The 16,953-nt window shown below is 49.2% G+C and overlaps 1 protein-coding gene across 5 annotated transcripts in view; it reads left to right on the top strand.

Annotated features, from left to right (window-relative positions):
- The first annotated feature begins 7,314 nt into the window (after window positions 1-7,314).
- P4HA2 (prolyl 4-hydroxylase subunit alpha 2) overlaps window positions 7,315-16,953 on the top strand; it is a 54,877-nt gene continuing 45,238 nt past the window's right edge. For 2 of the 5 annotated variants that reach the window (XM_033927271.1, XM_033927275.1), the window contains exon 1: window positions 7,315-7,450. The gene's annotated coding sequence lies outside the window, so the exon portion shown is untranslated. Of the gene's footprint in view, window positions 7,451-7,621; window positions 7,687-7,852; window positions 7,977-16,953 lie in introns of those variants that run through there. The other 3 variants (XM_033927274.1, XM_033927272.1, XM_033927273.1) reach the window with 3 other exon arrangements.

The raw sequence follows: 16,953 nt of genomic DNA, 5'->3' as shown, positions 1-16,953 counted from the left end.
GGATGAGGAGCATGTCGGAGAAAACCTACTCGTGCTGGTGAAAATTTAGAGGCATGGGAGGGGGAAGGGAGACCACGAGTGTGAAGTGGGAGGGGGGGTAGGGAGGAACAGGGGGGCACCTCCTACCCTTACTACGCCACTCGCAATAGAGTCCATGCATTCTGCCCCACCTATGGGCTGTTGTAATGCCATTGAACCATGACGGAACTTCACCTTGTATATTGTGTGCAATTCTGGTCACTACATCATCATAAAGGTAGAACCAAATTAGAAAGGCGACCAAAATGATGAAAGGGGATGGAATGTCTCCCCACTGAGGAAAGGCTAAAGCGGTTAGGGGTCTTCAGCTTGGAGAAGGGATGGCTGAAGAGAGAAAAGACCGAGGTCTATAAAATCCAGAGTACAGTCAGAGTCGGACCTAGGGCTGAGACAGACGTGGGGGAAGTCATTGCTTGCCCTGGGATTGGTAGCACGGACTCTTGCTACTCGTTGGGATTCTGGAATCTTTTTACTCCTTGGCGTTCTAGAATGTTGCTATTCTTTGGGTTCCTGCCAGGTATTTGTAACCTGGATTGGCCATTGTTGGAAATAAGAAACTGGGCTCCATTGGCCTTACCGTATGGCTCCAGAAAAAGGAGGACGGATTGAGACATCTGGGTTTTACTTCCACTGAAAGCAAAGGAAGTAAAGCCCGGATGTCACAATCCATCCTCCTTTTTCTGGAGCTGTATGGTAGGTAACCTTGGGCTTGATCTGGGGTAGGGAACTCCGGTCCTAGAGAGCCGTATTCCAGTCGGGTTTTCAGGATTTCCCCAATGAACATGCATTGAAAGCAGTGCATGCAAATAGATCTCATGCATATTCATTGGGGGAAATCCTGAAAACCCGACTGGAATACGGCTCTCGAGGACCGGAGTTCCCTACCCCTGGGCTAGATGGACCATTGGTTTGACCTAGTATGGCTATTCGTATGTATTTAGCTGGGCTATATAGAAGACTGATTCCATCTCATACATTCTGATCTCATGGAGAGAAATCGCCTCTCCTCACTGAGTGGAACAGGTGATCGTGAATCCAATGCTTACTCTTTCAACATGTACAAAGACTAGTGCAGTGGTTCCCAACCCTGTCCTGGAGGATCACCAGGCCAATCGGGTTTTCAGGATAGCCCTAATGAATATGCATGGAGCAGATTTGCATGCCTGTCACTCCATTATATGCAAATCTCTCTCATGCATATTCATTAGGGCTAGCCTGAAAACCCGATTGGCCTGGTGGTCCTCCAGGACAGGGTTGGGAACCACTGGACTAGTGGACAAAGTTACTCAACAACATATTGAAAATAAATTGCCACAAAAATGTGGTTTCGTTACAAGAGATTATGGTACATGCAGTTGCGCAGCAGGGTTTAAAAAAAAAAAAAAAAGCTCTGATTCTGTTCCTGAAGGAAAAATCCATATACTGTAATGCAGTGATTCCCAACCCTGTCCTGGAGGAACACCAGGCCAATCGGGTTTTCAGGCTAGCCCTAATGAATATGCATGAAGCAAATTTGCATGCCTATCACTTCCATCATATGCAAATCTCTCTCATGCATATTCATTAGGGCTAGCCTGAAAACCCGATTGGCCTAGTGTTCCTCCAGGACAGGGTTGGGAATCACTGCTGTAATGAAACTTGGAATATAGCTACTTACTTGTAAGCTGTTTGAGCCACTAGAACAGGGGTGTCCAATGTTGGTCCTCGAGGGCCGCAGTCAAGTCGGGTTTTCTGGATTTCCCCAATGAATATGCATGAGATCTATTTGCATGCACTGCTTTCAATGCATATTCATTGAGGAAATCCTGAAAACCCGACTGGATTGCGGCCCTCGAGGACCGACATTGGACACCCCTGCACTAGAAGCAGGATGCTAGGCTTACTGGACCTCTATTCTTACTCAATATAGCAGCCAGTCCTTGTCCCTGGATTCCTCTTCAGTTTATTGCAACTGGTCCAATAGATCCTAATTTCTCTAATATATATTGTTTAAGCTTTAACTCAGGCAATATAGCATATAGTTATCACAGATAATACAATTGTTAAAAAGCAGAAGCACTGCATGGTCTTAGGAGATGTTGTTAGTTGCAGTATATCCTATCTGTTTGAATTACTTTGTTTCTTAGTAAAATGTTCTGAAATGCATAACTATATTATAATCAGCACTGGCATTATAACAGTAACTGTAAAAAAGCACAATAAACAAACAATTGAAAACCTCAAAGGTCTCTGGAAGAAAGATTTAAGTCCATTGGTAGCAAAATGAAGTGTTGACTGATCTCAGGTTGCCCTCTGGTGGCCAAACTGAGCTTCTACAAATAATTGTTCTTATTCCTTCCCGAATAAATCTGCACAAAGACCCTCTTTCACTAAGCCACGATAGAGGTTTCTACCTTGGCCTGGGGCGCTAAATGCTCCAAGGGATTTGGGATTTAGCTTATGTCTAACTAATGTGGTTGCTGAAATGCTTAATTCCCAGAAATAAAACCTTGAATCCTGTAAAAGTTCCCATTCAATGCATTCCCCCCCCCCCACCCCTTTTACACAACCACACTAGCATTTTTTTATTGCTGGTCATGGTGCTAACAGCTTTAACACTCATAGAATTGCTAAGAGCGTCGGAGCTGTTCCCGCCCCAGCCAGTGCTAAAATATGCTAGTGCGGTTTTGTAAAAGGGGGAGGGGTTAATACAGCATTTTCCCTTTACAAATCTACTAGGTTGCGGTAGTGGTTTCTACTAGAGAGTTGCGCGGGGACAGAAATCCCACCCATCCCCGCCCGTCCCCCATAAAAAGCAGCAATTACTTCTGACAGGATCATCAATTCCACAGTTTCTTTTGCTATTTTCCTTGTGGAATCTCTTTGGTGGAACCCTTGTTTTGTTTTCTGTTCAGGTAATTAACTTATAAACCCCTCTTTTACTAAGGCTGACGTGTCCATTATATTATATTATATGGACGAACCAAAGCCTTCCATCCCCGTGGGAGTCCCGTTGGCTAGAGGGGGGTCCCCGTGGGAGTCCAGTGGGCCAGAGGGGGGTCCCCGTGGGAGTCCCGTGGGTTAGGGGGGATTCCCACGGGACCCCCGCAGGACCCCCGCGATCCCCGTTCCAGTGCAGACCTCTAGTTTCTACTGTGGCCCGGAGTGCTAAATGCTCCAATGTTCATAGGAATTCTATGAGCGTTGGAGCAGCATCAGAACATATAAAGCTCCAGGCTGCGGTAGAAACGTAATGTCTACTGCGCCTTAGTAAAAAAAAAAAAAGGGTTAATTATTTCACTAAACCTGAAGCCACTGAGGTATGTGACATTTATTGTACCCCCGCCCTCATGACAGTTTCTAGTGTGCACTGGAAAAAATATTGGTTTATTTCCCAAGTTTCGTTCTTTTTTTTTTTTTTTGTTTCATATACCATTACAAATAAATGTTTTTAAACCCGTTAGAACTTTTAGTTCATGGAGATCAATTGTATACATGTTAATTTGTGCAAATTTGTTTTAAGTACCTACCGCTGTGTATCCAGCCAATCGGATCACACGCTTTTTATGTAGTCTGCCTACATTGTAGGCATCTTCGTGAGCCTAGGAAGCTGCTTAGGGCTGCCTAAGCTCGCCCAAGGCTAGGTATGGGTGTGGTTTCACCTGTAGGTGGCCTTAGGCGAGCTTAGGTGGCCCTAGGCATCACCCTAGGGCCACGATACATGCCTGAAATGTAGGCCAGCAAAATGCTAGCCTACATTTCAAATAGATGTGGCCGCTGAACTGATCACAGCAAAGAACCTCCCTGCCGCAATCAGAGATGTCCAGTCTCTCCTGCCAGAAACCCCGAATGTCCACAGCAGGAGGAATGCCCAATTCCTCCTGCCTCCACCCCCAAGACATCCCCTGGCAGGAGGGATGTCCACTCCCTCCTGCCAGAACCCTCCTCCCTCCCAAAGATCATCGACAGGAGGGATGCCAAGTCCCTCCTGCTGGAAACCCCCTTCCCCTCTAAGATCATTGGCAGGATGGATACCCAGTCTCTCCTACCAGATCCCCCTCCGTAAGGGCATGCCCCCGACCCCTCCCATGCGCTTAATGTCCCTTCCCATAGTAGGGGCCTTAGGCACCTGGGCCAACCAGAATCTTAGCCCTCTCTCCCAGTGCATTCTGGGATGTGCTGGGAGTGGCCTAAGATTCCAGTTGGCCAGCTCCCTTAGGCCACCCCCTATGGCTGTGCCACTGCCTGCTGCCATTTGGTTATTACCCTCATAACGTAAAAATAATTGTTGCTTCATATATAGATATCAAAAGGTAAAAGTGGGTATCCCCCAAACACTCTGCCCTTCCTCAGACCTCAGGAGGAGAAAATTTAAAAACTCCCGTTTCTGTGCCCCAGGGCCCTGTAATGGCCTCTCAGTCTGTCATTGTGCTTCTGCACTCTCCTGAGGAAAGCACTTTTAATAGTTCCTAATGTACGGTAACTGATGTTATTCCTCTGTACGAATGAAACGGAATATTTCTAAAACGAAACTATTATGGTTTGGTTCTACTATACACAATATTCCGTCTTCTATAAAATGAAGTTCAGGTGATTCTTTAAAGATTGAATACTCATGTAGAATTCTGGGATTTATTTTGGATTCTACTCTTTCAATGACACCAAATTAATAATATATCTAAAAAATGTTTCTTTAATTTACAGATCTAATCTAATCTAATCCTTAGGTTTGTATACCGCATCATCTCCACGTTCGTAGAGCTCGACGCGGTTTACAGTAGGAGAAATAGGAAGGAACTACAACAGAGGGTTAGAGGTAGAAGTGTGAAGAAAATTTAGAGGACTTGGGATGCCAAGATATAAGAGTTTCCTTGATTCCTAAGTTGGAGGGAGACTTACATTTTTTGAGAAAAGCCAGGTTTTCAGATGTTTGCGGAAAACTTGGAGAGAGCTCAAGTTCCGAAGAGGGGAGGTAAGGTTGTTCCAGAGCTCAGTGATTTTGAAGTGGAGGGAGGTCCCTAGCTTTCCTGTGTGGGAAATGCCTTTTAGCGAGGGGAAGGATAGTTTTAATTTGTGGGAGGATCTGGTGGTATTAGGGTTTGAGGAATTCCAAGAAAGAGGGATAAAGGGAGGGAGGATACCATATAGGATTTTGAAAGTTAAACAGGCGCATTTATAGTGGACCCTGGCGATTATCGGAAGCCAGTGGAGCTTGGCCAGGAGCGGGGAGACATGGTCAAATTTACTTTTAGCGAAGATGAGCTTGGCCGCGGCATTCTGAATCCATTGGAGTCTGTGGAGGTTTTTCTTAGTTAGGCTTAAGTAGATAGAGTTGCAATAGTCCAATCTGGAGAGGATGATGGATTGGACAAGGAGGGTAAAATGTTTTTGATGTTAAGGTTCGCTGTTTTTTTCATCAGCATCATTTTGTAATATTGGTTCAGGCTATGATATTGGTGTGTTTGGATTATGCCAATTGGCTTAAGTAAAGGTAACATGAAGAGATTGCAACTCATTCAAAATATGGCAGCTAAAATCATATTTGGGGAAAATAAATATGATCACGTCACTCCATTGCTGAGGGCTTTGCACTGGCTTCCAATTTATTGGAGAGTTCTGTTTAAATGTGTAAATGTGAGTTTTTAAAAGTCTATATGGGATCTTTCCCCCACTTTCGTTTAATTCCAATCGTTCTGATTCTATGAGGTGTTGACATAAATTTAAACTACTATTCCCTCCTATCAAGGTATTCAAAAAAATTAAACAGTCTTTCATACTCTTTAGTTTTTTTCAATGGTGAAGATCTTCCTCCAAATATTACAACTCTTACCTCATTGTCTAGTTTTAGAAAAATCTTAAAAACACACTTATTTACGAAATATCTTACAAATAACTGTTAAAATGTTTAGCTGTTCACTTTATGTCGTTATCTATTAATTCTTTCTGCTTTATTGTTCATAGTTAATATTCTGTTAACCGGCTCGAGTCCCCTAGGGCAGGGGTAGGCAATTCCGGTCCTCGAGAGCCGGAGCCAGGTCAGGTTTTCAGGATCTCCACAATAAATATGCATGAGATAGATTTGCATCTCAAGGAGGCAGTGCATGCAAATCCATCTCGTACATATTAATTGTGAATATCCTGAAAACCTGACCTGGCTCTCGAGGACCGGAATTGCCTACCCCTAGGCTAGGGGAACAATCCGGTGTAGAAGCTCAAGGATTAAAGGACTAAAGCCAACTACCCCAAACAAATAACCTTACCCATTTCTTACTCTTTTTGAAAATGACCAATTTTTTATTTTTTTTTTGTAAGTTCTTGTTGTAATACATCTTGGATAATTATTTTGTATTCCGCCTTGAATTGCAAAGTAATGGCGGAATAGAAATCCCTAATGTAATGTAATATAATGTAATTACATTAGGATTATTCTGTAGCTTTAAGCTGGCATCAGTGATAACAGTGAAAGCTGATCTTATCTGCAGTGAACCCTCTAAAATATGGCAATATTTTATGTTTTATATAGTCTTTATTCCAGTATATATCTGTAATTAGTAGTAAAGAAAGTGAAAAATACTGGATATAGATCGTAACTTCCCAAACTCGTGAATAAGTAAATGAAAAAGCCTCAGCCCCACCACTCCACTGCTGTATTGTCTTATTACTGCGGGAAGAAATTACGTGGTGCAAATCATCCCTGGCGATTTAATTCTTCCATTTTTTTCTTTTTTGTTAGTAATTTTTCATAAATAATCTGTTTAAATAAATAAATTAGTATAAATAATGTGTCTTGCAAGTAGTAAATGTTGCTACTCTGGGATTCTAGAATCTTGTTACCCTCTGGGATTCCGGAATCTTGCTATTGTTTAAGATTGCGTATGGAATGTTGCTATTCTTTAGGATTCTGAATGTTGCTACTCCTTGGATTTTGGCCAGATACTATGGTCCTGGATTGGCCACTATGAGAACGGGCTACTGGGCTGGATGGACCATTGGTCTGACCCAGGAAGGCTATTCTTATGACCATCGGGTGACATCCTCGGGGGGGGGGGGGGCAGCTCCAGTAGTCCGATGCCCCCAAACTTCGGAGAGGCCACCGTTTGTGCTGAATTTTCCGCACTAGCAGATGTCAGGGCAACACAAAGTCAGTCCTAATAACCCCCCAATGAAGCCTCGTCTCCAGCCTTTCAACTCGAAGGGTACGCGAGCGCCACCTGCCCGCACAGCGACGTACTGCAGCCAGGTGCTCCTCCCTAGGTGACGCGAGCGCCCGTCCTCCGCCCCTCCCCTCCCCTCCCCTCCCCTCCCTTCCCGGGCTGGCGCGTGAGGATTCGCACGCGCCTGCAGCGCCGAGGGCGGAAATGACGTCGCCGGGCGAGCGGCTGCTGCCACGCCGTTAGGGCTGAGTGGGGAAGAGTCGCGCGACCCGCTCGAGGTAAGGAGGTCGCTTCTGTGCCTGGTTGCTCGGCGACCGTCAGGCCCTCCCCTTGCGCGCGCTCTTGTGCCTGGCTTGCGTTTGTCTTGGGGGGGGGGCGGACCAGCTCTGCTTCTGTCAGTGCGGGGGACCAGCTCTGCTTCTGTCAGTGCGTTTTGGGGCTCGTGCCTGTCTTTGCATGCAGCTCTGTGTGTCAGAGGAGCTCGAGCACCCCCAACATTGAATGCAGGGGAGAGGTAATTTCCATTGGCTTTTGCAAACCCCCCCCCCAGTTGCTGCTATGCTCTCTGTCCCTGGGACATGCGTGTCTGCTACGTGTCAGGGGTCTCGGAGGGGAGGGGTCGTGTCTGTTTGTGCATCTGTGGCTGTCTATTGCATTGCACCTGGTTCCTGATAATGTCAACAGTGTGAGGCTATGGAAGTTGTTGCATTGCTATTACACCAAAGTGGAAACAGGCAAAGCTCAGGAAATAAGTAACTGCTAACCCATAGATGTATGTGTGACTTAATTGTCTGGTGCTCAGAGGTAAGTCTTTTCTTTAAATAGTTCCAAATGTGAATCATTGAGCATAGATAGGACTGTTGTCACTTGTTTAGGGCAGGATGCACAGAGTTCCAGCTACCTGGTGGAAAACAAAGGCTTGGGAGCAATGGGGGGGGGGGGGTTGCTTGGTGATGCTCAGCCCAAATGATATGCACACTATTTGTACTGAGTACTGCAGCGAAAGGGGAAGGAGCTGTGCCTGGTGCTTGCACACGAGAGCTGAGCAGTAGATGCAGCTATTATGCCCAGGCCCGGCGCAGTGCAGGGTTGCGACTGTGGAGCTCAGGTAAGGAGCAGCGAGAGCAAAACGATAAAACCTCCAAACTTCCAGATACAGCTAAATCCTCTTATGCTACAGCAAGTTTGGAAGTCCTCTTTTTTTTTTTTTTTTTGGTTACACGTCAGTTTTAGATGCATCTATTAAACTAAAGCTTAAAAGTTCAAGCAAACTGCTCAAATTGAGTCAAGTTACTGACAGGTCCAGACCTGATGGAAAAATTTGCATGGTAAGAGCTAGGCATTTCTTGCTTGGCATTACATGGAATGCTCATTTTACACTTCTCCCTCCGTGTTCACGGTTTCAAGCTTGCTGGCTCTTCTTCCCCCCGCCCCCCCCCTCCCCAATTACGTCAGCTTGCATAGAGAAATCGCCGATTCCCAGCACTTTCTTCACCGTGTTTTGCCTCTCCTTCAGGAACAGGCCAGGTCTCTCACCCTGTTATTCGCGGTTTCACCATATTCACGATGGTTTTTAATAGGAAAGCACGAATAACATATGAAAAAGTTATTTGCGGTTTTTCTGTATTCGCAGTTCTGTTAATCCCCTATCACAGCGAATACGGAGGGAGAAGTGTAATACGATTGAGCTCCTTGTAATACATTTGCGTAGGATTCTCAGAGGCTGCTACCAAGATTGGCGACCTGCGAACCCTTTTGTGCATGGGAGGCTGAGCTAACTTGAAAGTAAGATGCATCTCACAGCCTTTAAATACTTCCCCTCCAACAGCTAGTAAAATTTATCATCAACCGCTTTTAAGAAGTGACCCCCACTCCTGATGTTATATCCCCCCCTTCCCTGTTCTTTTAACTTTGTTTTTAATGATGTATTTATCAACTCCCCTCAAGTCCAAGTTTGTATTTGTAAATTGTCTTCTAATGTTTACTCTTCCCCCACCTATAATTATTATTTTTTTTTAGCATTTTAAACCAGCTACATGCACGTTGATGGTCGGTATGTTAAAAATGAATAAAACTTGAAACTTGGCTGCAACCAGCCTTGCTTCCAGGGCAAGCTCTTGAGCATGGCGACCTCAGAGTCATGTTTACCATTGTCCTTTACTGAGTACTGATTTTCAGGCCTCTTTGCCAGCATTGTTATATGCATTGTACATAACCAAATAAATATCGTGAACGCCACATTGATTAAAGAATATCTTGAGGGCTTAAGTGGGAGCACTAATGTATGATAATTAAATGGCGAGGAGGGAGGGGTGTTTCAGGTTTCCAGCCAGTGTTGTTTCACTAGATTGTCGGCTTCAGTTATGTTTTCCGCAGTGCATTACACTTTTTCTAGAAAACCATTATTTGAAATGTAGGCGAGGGTTTTAAAGACCTACATTTCAGGCTCCTGTGCTTAGAAGTCTGGGCCAATCAGGTCTTAGGATTAGTGAGATGGGCGGACCCGCTATGCCTAAGGCCTTATTGGTCCAGGCTTCTAGAGCCTGGGCCAATCAGGCTGTAGACTTAGCGGAGATGGGTCGGGAAGGGGCGGGCCCGCCTCATTTCGACGAGGCGGGCCTGCCAGCTGGACGGCAGCAAGACCCATCCGGCCAGCCAACAATTTAGAGGTTAGCTGGAGGAGAGGTTAGGGGGGAGTCATCAAGGGGTTGTTAGCATGGGGGGTCTGGAGGGGGTCTGGATTTCCAGCAGGAGGGGTTGGGCACCCTCTTGCTGGCGATCAAGAGTTTCGGGGCAGTGGGGGCAGCGTTAGCGTTCCGGCAGGAGGGGTTGGGCACCCTTCTGCCGGCGATTTGGAGTTTGGGGGGATTGTTCCGGCAGGAGGGGTTCGCACCCTCCTGCCGGCGATCGGACAGGCGGCCGCTATACTTATCCCTTGCCGCGATAAGTGTAGCGGCTGTGTCTACTCTAACCCGATTCTCTAACTGGCGTCTGTAACAGGGACGCCGGTTACAGAATCGGGGTTAGTGTAGGCCCGATTCTGTATAGGACACCCCTCCCAGGCATCCTATACAGAATCAGAGCCAGAATGTCCCGCTTAGCGCACAGCTGCTTTTTTTTTTTTTGCTATCCTTAATATCCTCTAATTAGTAGCAGAAGCGCTTAATAATTTTGGCAGTTAAATGGGTGATGCAGGCATGTTTGAGATATGTGTCATTTGAGGCGATTGAGAATTGCCAGACAAGCTAGAAATATAAAAACGCTTTTTGTAGAAGCAAGTTGATGCTCATAGAAACATTGTCATCATACAAGTCAGTAATTAGGGATATTAAAGAGCCGGGGGACCCAGTTTCCTTTCTCAGCATACAGTGTGGTTTTTCAGGCTGTGCCCCACAGCTATATAAATATCATTTAAATGGATATTTAAATTACAGTAGTTCAATTGTGCTTTTAAGCAATATTTTTTTGCGGTAATTTAGGGCTCCGTCCTCCTTAAAATCTTCTATCGTATCCAGCAGCCTTATGGGGCAAAGACCTAGAAAAATTAATTACACACACAAACAAATATGGAGAATTTAGGAAACACCTAAAAACTTACCTTTCTTTAGCACTCTCCAGACCAGTAGAGGTTAACTTTACGAATGGGTATATATCTAATCATGACCAGCAGGTGGAGACTGAAAACAAAACTTTGGGACAGTATATCCTAGCCCCTCCTCTCTATTTCCCTCAGTCTTCTTTCAGTCTCCAGCAGGTGTTGATGTGATCTGTACCCATCTCTCTTGGTAGGGCTGTTGGAATTTGTTTAGGGGGTTTATTGTCCCTGTTTTTAGCCGGACGGAGCTTGGGCGGACTCTGTTTGGGGGTTCGTCCGACCTCGGGGGTGTCAAACCCGGCGGGTCACGAGCGGGGTCCCTCCCCCCACTTCCTCCACCTCCCCACATTTTTTTAGAGGAGCCTCAGCAGTAAGCCTTGCCCCCTAAGTCAAGCAAGGCATATTGCTTCGAGAGCCTGTGGAGTCTGTTCTGTAAAAAAAAAAAAAAAAAAATCCTGAGGTAGTGCTGGTCTGAAGGGTTGTTTCCCTTTAAGAAAACTGTATTTTACTGTATTTTTTCATGTAACCAGCACTTTTTTATAGCTAGGTCGCGTATGGAGCAATTGTGCCCTTCTCCGGGGGAGTAGGCCACAATTTTAGTCCAGCCGCGAGGCACTCGCGGCCGGCCTGAACTCGGCGGTTTGGGTCGGTGAGGTGGTGGAGCTCCGTCGGCAGCGGCTGCAGGCGCCCAGAGCTCCCCGCCGATGGTGCCTCGCGAGTCGGCTTGGAGCAGTGGGGAAGCCCGGTCTTCCACAACCGCCCACGGAGGGATTCCCCGAAGGATTCCCTCTCAGCTGATTTTTTGACAGCTGATGCCGGCTTGCCTGCTTTAGCGGCTGAGACTATTCAGGTTTCTCAGCCGCTTCAGGCTATGGAGGGAGCTTTTTTGGCGGGAAAACCGCCATCTTCTCTGTCTGGCCCCTCCATTTTGTCTTCCACCTCAGGTGACCTTCCCCCTGTTTTGACTATGCAGGGGCAAGGTTCTGCTGGGTCCCCTGCTGTGGCAGGGAGTCCCTTGGGACCCTCGGGGGGTTTTTCTCCTGAATTTTTCTTTTCTTTATGCAGAGCCTATTTTCAGGCGGCTGGGGGTCCCGGTTGCGCCCAGGGGGTTTCGGGGGGTGGGTTTTCCTCCGCGCTCCCTGCGGCTTTGCCTCTTTCGTCTGGCGTGACGTCCCCTCCGCCGCCTCCCTTGTCCAAGCGTCCGCGGGTGTCGTGGGACGAGAATTTGTGGTCGGAGGAACGGGTCGGTCTGGAGGAGGACCTGGACCCTTCTGAGGAGTTCCAGGACTCTCTGGAGGGGACGGAAGCTGGCGGCGGGTTGTCGGATTTCCCGTTCTCCAGTGACGAGGCGTCCGTGGTGCGCCTTTTTCAGAAAGATGAGCTGCCTGACCTTATTCAACAGGTTTCTACGGTTTTGCGTTTTGAGGACGCGCCGCCGGAGACTCCGCGTGTGGGGGACCCCCTGTTACGGGGGATCCGTTCCGTTTCCCGCTCTTTTCCTATGCATCAGGATATTCGGGATATTATTCTGGAGCAGTGGAAAACGCCGGAGGCGCCGTTTCGGCTGGCGCGCAGCATGGCTCGCCTGTATCCCATTCCTGAAGGGGATCGGGCTACGTTAGCTTCGCCAGTCGTGGATGCGGTGGTCTCGGCAATTTCCAAGCGGCATACCGTGCCTGTTGAGGGCGGTTCTGCCTTGCGGGACCCTGAGGAGCGCAAATTGGAGAGCATCCTTAAGCAAAATTTTCAGGTCTCTGCCTTTGGGGTCCAGGCGGCTATTTGTGGGGGACTGGTCGCTCGCGCCGTGTTTCGGTGGGCGGAGCGGGTCTTGGATCGAGAGTCTGACGACTGGTCTCTGGTGGATCAGGAGGTTGCGAAGATTGAGATGGCGGCCTCATTCCTCTCAGATGCTCTATATGACTTGGTGCGGATATCGGCTAAGTCTATGGCTTTTGGCGTGGCCGCAAGGCGTGTGTTGTGGCTGCGCGCTTGGGCGGCGGATGCTGCGTCCAAAGCTAAGCTTACTAAATTTCCCTTTCGGGGGTCGTTTTTGTTTGGAGAGGACTTGGATAAGTTGATTCAGACTCTGTCGGACTCGAAAGTTCCCCGTCTGCCGGAGGACCGTGCCCGCCCGGCGTCTCGGGGGGGTGCGGCCCGGGGGCGTTTGCGGGATTTTCGCAAGTATCGCCCTGGGCGTGGGGCTGCTTCTTTCCAGTCTCCGGGATTTTCCCGGGGTCGGTTCTTCCAGCGCATGCAGCCCTTTCGGGGGGCCCGTCGGGGGGCAGGGAATCCCTCCGCCGGTTCCCCCGCTTCCCGTCCTGCACAATGACGCCTTGCCGGCGCCCCCTTTGGTTCCGGTGGGGGCTCGGCTGCGTGAATTTTTCCCCAAATGGGCCGAGATCACGTCCGATCAGTGGGTCCTGGAGGTGGTGCGGGACGGTTATGCCCTGGAGTTCGCCCGCTCTCTGCCGGATTTTTTCCTCGCTTCTCCGTGTCAGACTCCGGGGAAGACGCAGGCTTTTCGCCAGACCCTTCAGCGCTTGCTAGATCTCAGGGCAGTTGTTCCGGTGCCCCCTCCGGAGTGGGGCACGGGCAGGTACTCCATTTACTTTGTGGTGCCCAAAAAGGAGGGGACTTTTCGGCCCATCCTCGATTTAAAAGGGGTCAACAGGGCTCTCAAGATTCCCTCTTTCCGTATGGAAACTCTGCGGTCGGTCATTCTGGCGGTTCAGCCGGGGGAGTTTCTCACTTCTCTCGATCTGACGGAGGCCTACTTGCATGTTCCCATTCGGGCCTCTCATCAGCGTTTCCTGCGCTTTGCGATCTTGGGTCGGCACTTTCAGTTCTGTGCGCTTCCCTTTGGGCTGGCCACGGCTCCTCGGACGTTCACCAAGGTGATGGTGGTCGTCGCGGCAGCCTTGCGGTCGGAGGGTATCCTGGTACACCCCTACCTGGACGACTGGTTAATTCGGGCAAAGTCGTTGCAGGAAAGCTCCCGGGTTACTGCTCGGGTGGTGGAGTTTCTCCGGTCGCTGGGCTGGGTGGTCAACCTTTCCAAGAGTCGGTTGGTCCCGGCTCAGCATCTGGAGTACCTAGGGGTGCTGTTCGACACCTCCTTGGGGAAGGTCTTCCTCCCAGAGGACCGGGTGAGCAAATTGCAATCTCAGATTCGCCTGCTTTTGGCGTCCCGGTGTCCTCGGGCGCGAGATTTCCTCCAGGTCTTGGGGTCGATGGCGGCGTCCCTGGACGTGGTGAGGTGGGCGCGGGCCCACATGCGTCCTCTCCAGTATGCTCTGCTCCGGAGGTGGTCTCCCCAGAGGCACGGGATGGATGTTCCGGTTCCCCTGATAGGCTTGGCGCGCTGCAGTCTGCGTTGGTGGCTCCAGACCCCTCACCTAGTTCAGGGGGTGGGTCTGGATCTCCCGCAGTGGACGGTGCTCCTGACGGATGCGAGTCTCCTGGGTTGGGGGGCTCAGTGTTTGGGTCACTCAGCTCAGGGCACCTGGTCCGCGGAGGAGGCCGCCTGGTCGATCAACGTGTTGGAGACCAGAGCGGTCCGTCTGGCGCTGTTGGCTTTCCACTCCCTGTTGCTGGGCAAGTCGGTCAGAGTGCTGTCGGACAATGCCACGGCGGTGGCTTATGTCAATCGTCAGGGGGGCACCAAGAGCACTCAGGTGGCGCAGGAGGTGGCTCTGCTCATGGTTTGGGCGGAATCCCATCTGCTGGACCTCTCGGCCTCTCATATAGCCGGGGTAGAAAATGTTCAGGCAGACTTCCTCAGTCGTCACTTCCTAGATCCAGGAGAGTGGTGTATCGGCGCCGAGGCGTTTCAGTTGATAGTGCAGGCTTGGGGGCAGCCCCTGATGGACCTGATGGCCACGGGTGGCAACGCCAAAGTGCCCCGCTTCTTCAGTCGTCGCAGGGACGGTCTGGCCGAGGGTCTGGATGCTCTGGTCCAGCAGTGGCCAATGGAGGGGCTGTTGTATGTGTTCCCTCCTTGGCCGCTGGTGGGCAGGGTGCTTCTTCGCATTGTTCACCATCCGGGTTTGGTGGTGCTGGTGGCGCCGGATTGGCCTCGCCGTCCGTGGTATGCGGATCTGGTGAGGCACCTGGTAGCGGATCCTCTTCCTCTGCCTCTCTCGGACGACCTTCTGATGCAGGGTCCCATTCCCATGTTCGACCCGTCTCCCTTCTGTCTTACGGCGTGGCTCTTGAAAGGGGTCGCCTTAGCAAGAAGGGATATTCAGACAAGGTGATCTCTACACTGTTGGGGTCCCGGAGGCTTTCTACCTCTCGGGCTTATGTGCGGGTTTGGCGTCTCTTTGAGGAATGGTGTCGGGCGCGGGGAGTGACCTCTTTTCGCGCTTCTCTGCCTAACATTCTGGAGTTCTTGCAGGATGGCCTGGATAGAGGCCTGGCTTGGTCTTCTCTCCGGGTTCATCTTGCGGCCCTGTCGGCTTTTCGAGGGTTGGTGTCAGGTCAGCGTTTATCGGCTCTTCCTGATGTGATTCGGTTTTTGCGGGCGGCCAAGTTGCTTAGGCCTCCCCTACGGCCCTCGGTTCCCTCTTGGGATCTTAATCTGGTTCTCTCTGTTTTGGTGCGTCCGCCTTTCGAGCCCTTGGACGACTGTTCTTTGAAGGACCTTACTTTGAAGGCGGTCTTTTTGGTGGCCATTACTTCTGCTAGGCGTGTTTCTGAGCTGCAGGCTTTCTCTTGTAGGGCTCCCTTCTTGGAGTTTTCTAGGGAGCGGGTCGTCTTGCGGCCTGTTCCTTCCTTTCTGCCGAAGGTTGTTTCTCCTTTTCATGTCAATCAATCGGTGGTTCTCCCGGTCTTGGGTGGTCAGGAGGGCTCTTCTGAGCAACGGCAGCTGCGCAAGTTGGATGTCGGTCGGGTCCTTCGCTCTTATGTGCAGCGGACCCAGGAATTCCGGAAGTCCGATCATCTCTTTGTCCTCCTGGCGGGTCCTCGTCGGGGAGCTGGCGCTTCTAAGGCTACTATTGCGCGCTGGATCAAGGAGACGATTGGTTCCGCTTATCTTCTGAAACAGCAGCCTGTTCCGGAGTTTCTCAAGGCTCATTCCACTCGGGGTCAGGCGGCTTCTTGGGCTGAGTCGTCGCTCGTGCCTCCAGTGGATATTTGTAAGGCTGCGGTTTGGTCCTCCTTGCATTCCTTTGTTCGTCATTATCGGGTTGATGTGCAGGCGCGTCGGGACGCGGTGTTCGGTGAGCGTGTACTGGTATCGGCCCTTCGGGGGTCCCGCCCGTGAGAGGGACTGCTTTGGTACGTCCCATTCGTAAAGTTAACCTCTACTGGTCTGGAGAGTGCTAAAGAAGGAGAAATTAGGTTCTTACCTGCTAATTTACTTTCTTTTAGCTTCTCCAGACCAGTAGAGGTCCCCACCCTGTCTGTTGTTGTTGTTGTTGGGGCTGTTGCGCGGGCAGTTTTTGGTTTTTGCTGCGGGTTCTAGTATTTTTCTAGGGCCGGGGAGAAGTGAAGAACAGCGGCTGTGGCTCGGCTGGCTTAGCTGGCGAGCTGTGGGGACATTCTTCCTTCGGGAATTTCTCCTCTGCATTTTCCAACAGCATTTTGGGTATGTTATTTGTTACTCCTTTTGGAGTATTGTTTTTTCTCTCTGTTGTTTTCCAGTTCTTGGTTCTGCTTGGCTATTCGGCAGACTGAGGGAAATAGAGAGGAGGGGCTAGGATATACTGTCCCAAAGTTTTGTTTTCAGTCTCCACCTGCTGGTCATGATTAGATATATACCCATTCGTAAAGTTAACCTCTACTGGTCTGGAGAAGCTAAAAGAAAGTAAATTAGCAGGTAAGAACCTAATTTCTCCGTTCTCGAAATACCTAGGGAACGAACCAGGACAATAGCCCCCCTTCGTAATACCATCCCAAACTGTTAGCCCCTAATCACTAACTATGAATACTCCATTCAATTTACGGAATTTTTCTAATTCTTTGTAAGCCGCATGGCCCTGCAGCATACGAACTGTTGTTATCACGATTAATGTTGTTATAATCAGATGAACACTGCCATACTCTGTAATTCGCTGTCTGTACAGTTTCTCTTTATTGTAAACCGCCTAGAAGTCGCAAGATTGTTGGCGGTATATAAGAATAAAGTTATTATTATTATTATTATTAAAATGTTAATAATTGAGAAATTATGGTGAAATGCCT

The sequence above is a fragment of the Geotrypetes seraphini genome, chromosome 18, assembly GCF_902459505.1.
Source record: "Geotrypetes seraphini chromosome 18, aGeoSer1.1, whole genome shotgun sequence".
Taxonomy (NCBI): Eukaryota; Metazoa; Chordata; class Amphibia; order Gymnophiona; family Dermophiidae; genus Geotrypetes; species Geotrypetes seraphini.
This window is presented reverse-complemented; position numbering and strand designations above follow the sequence as displayed.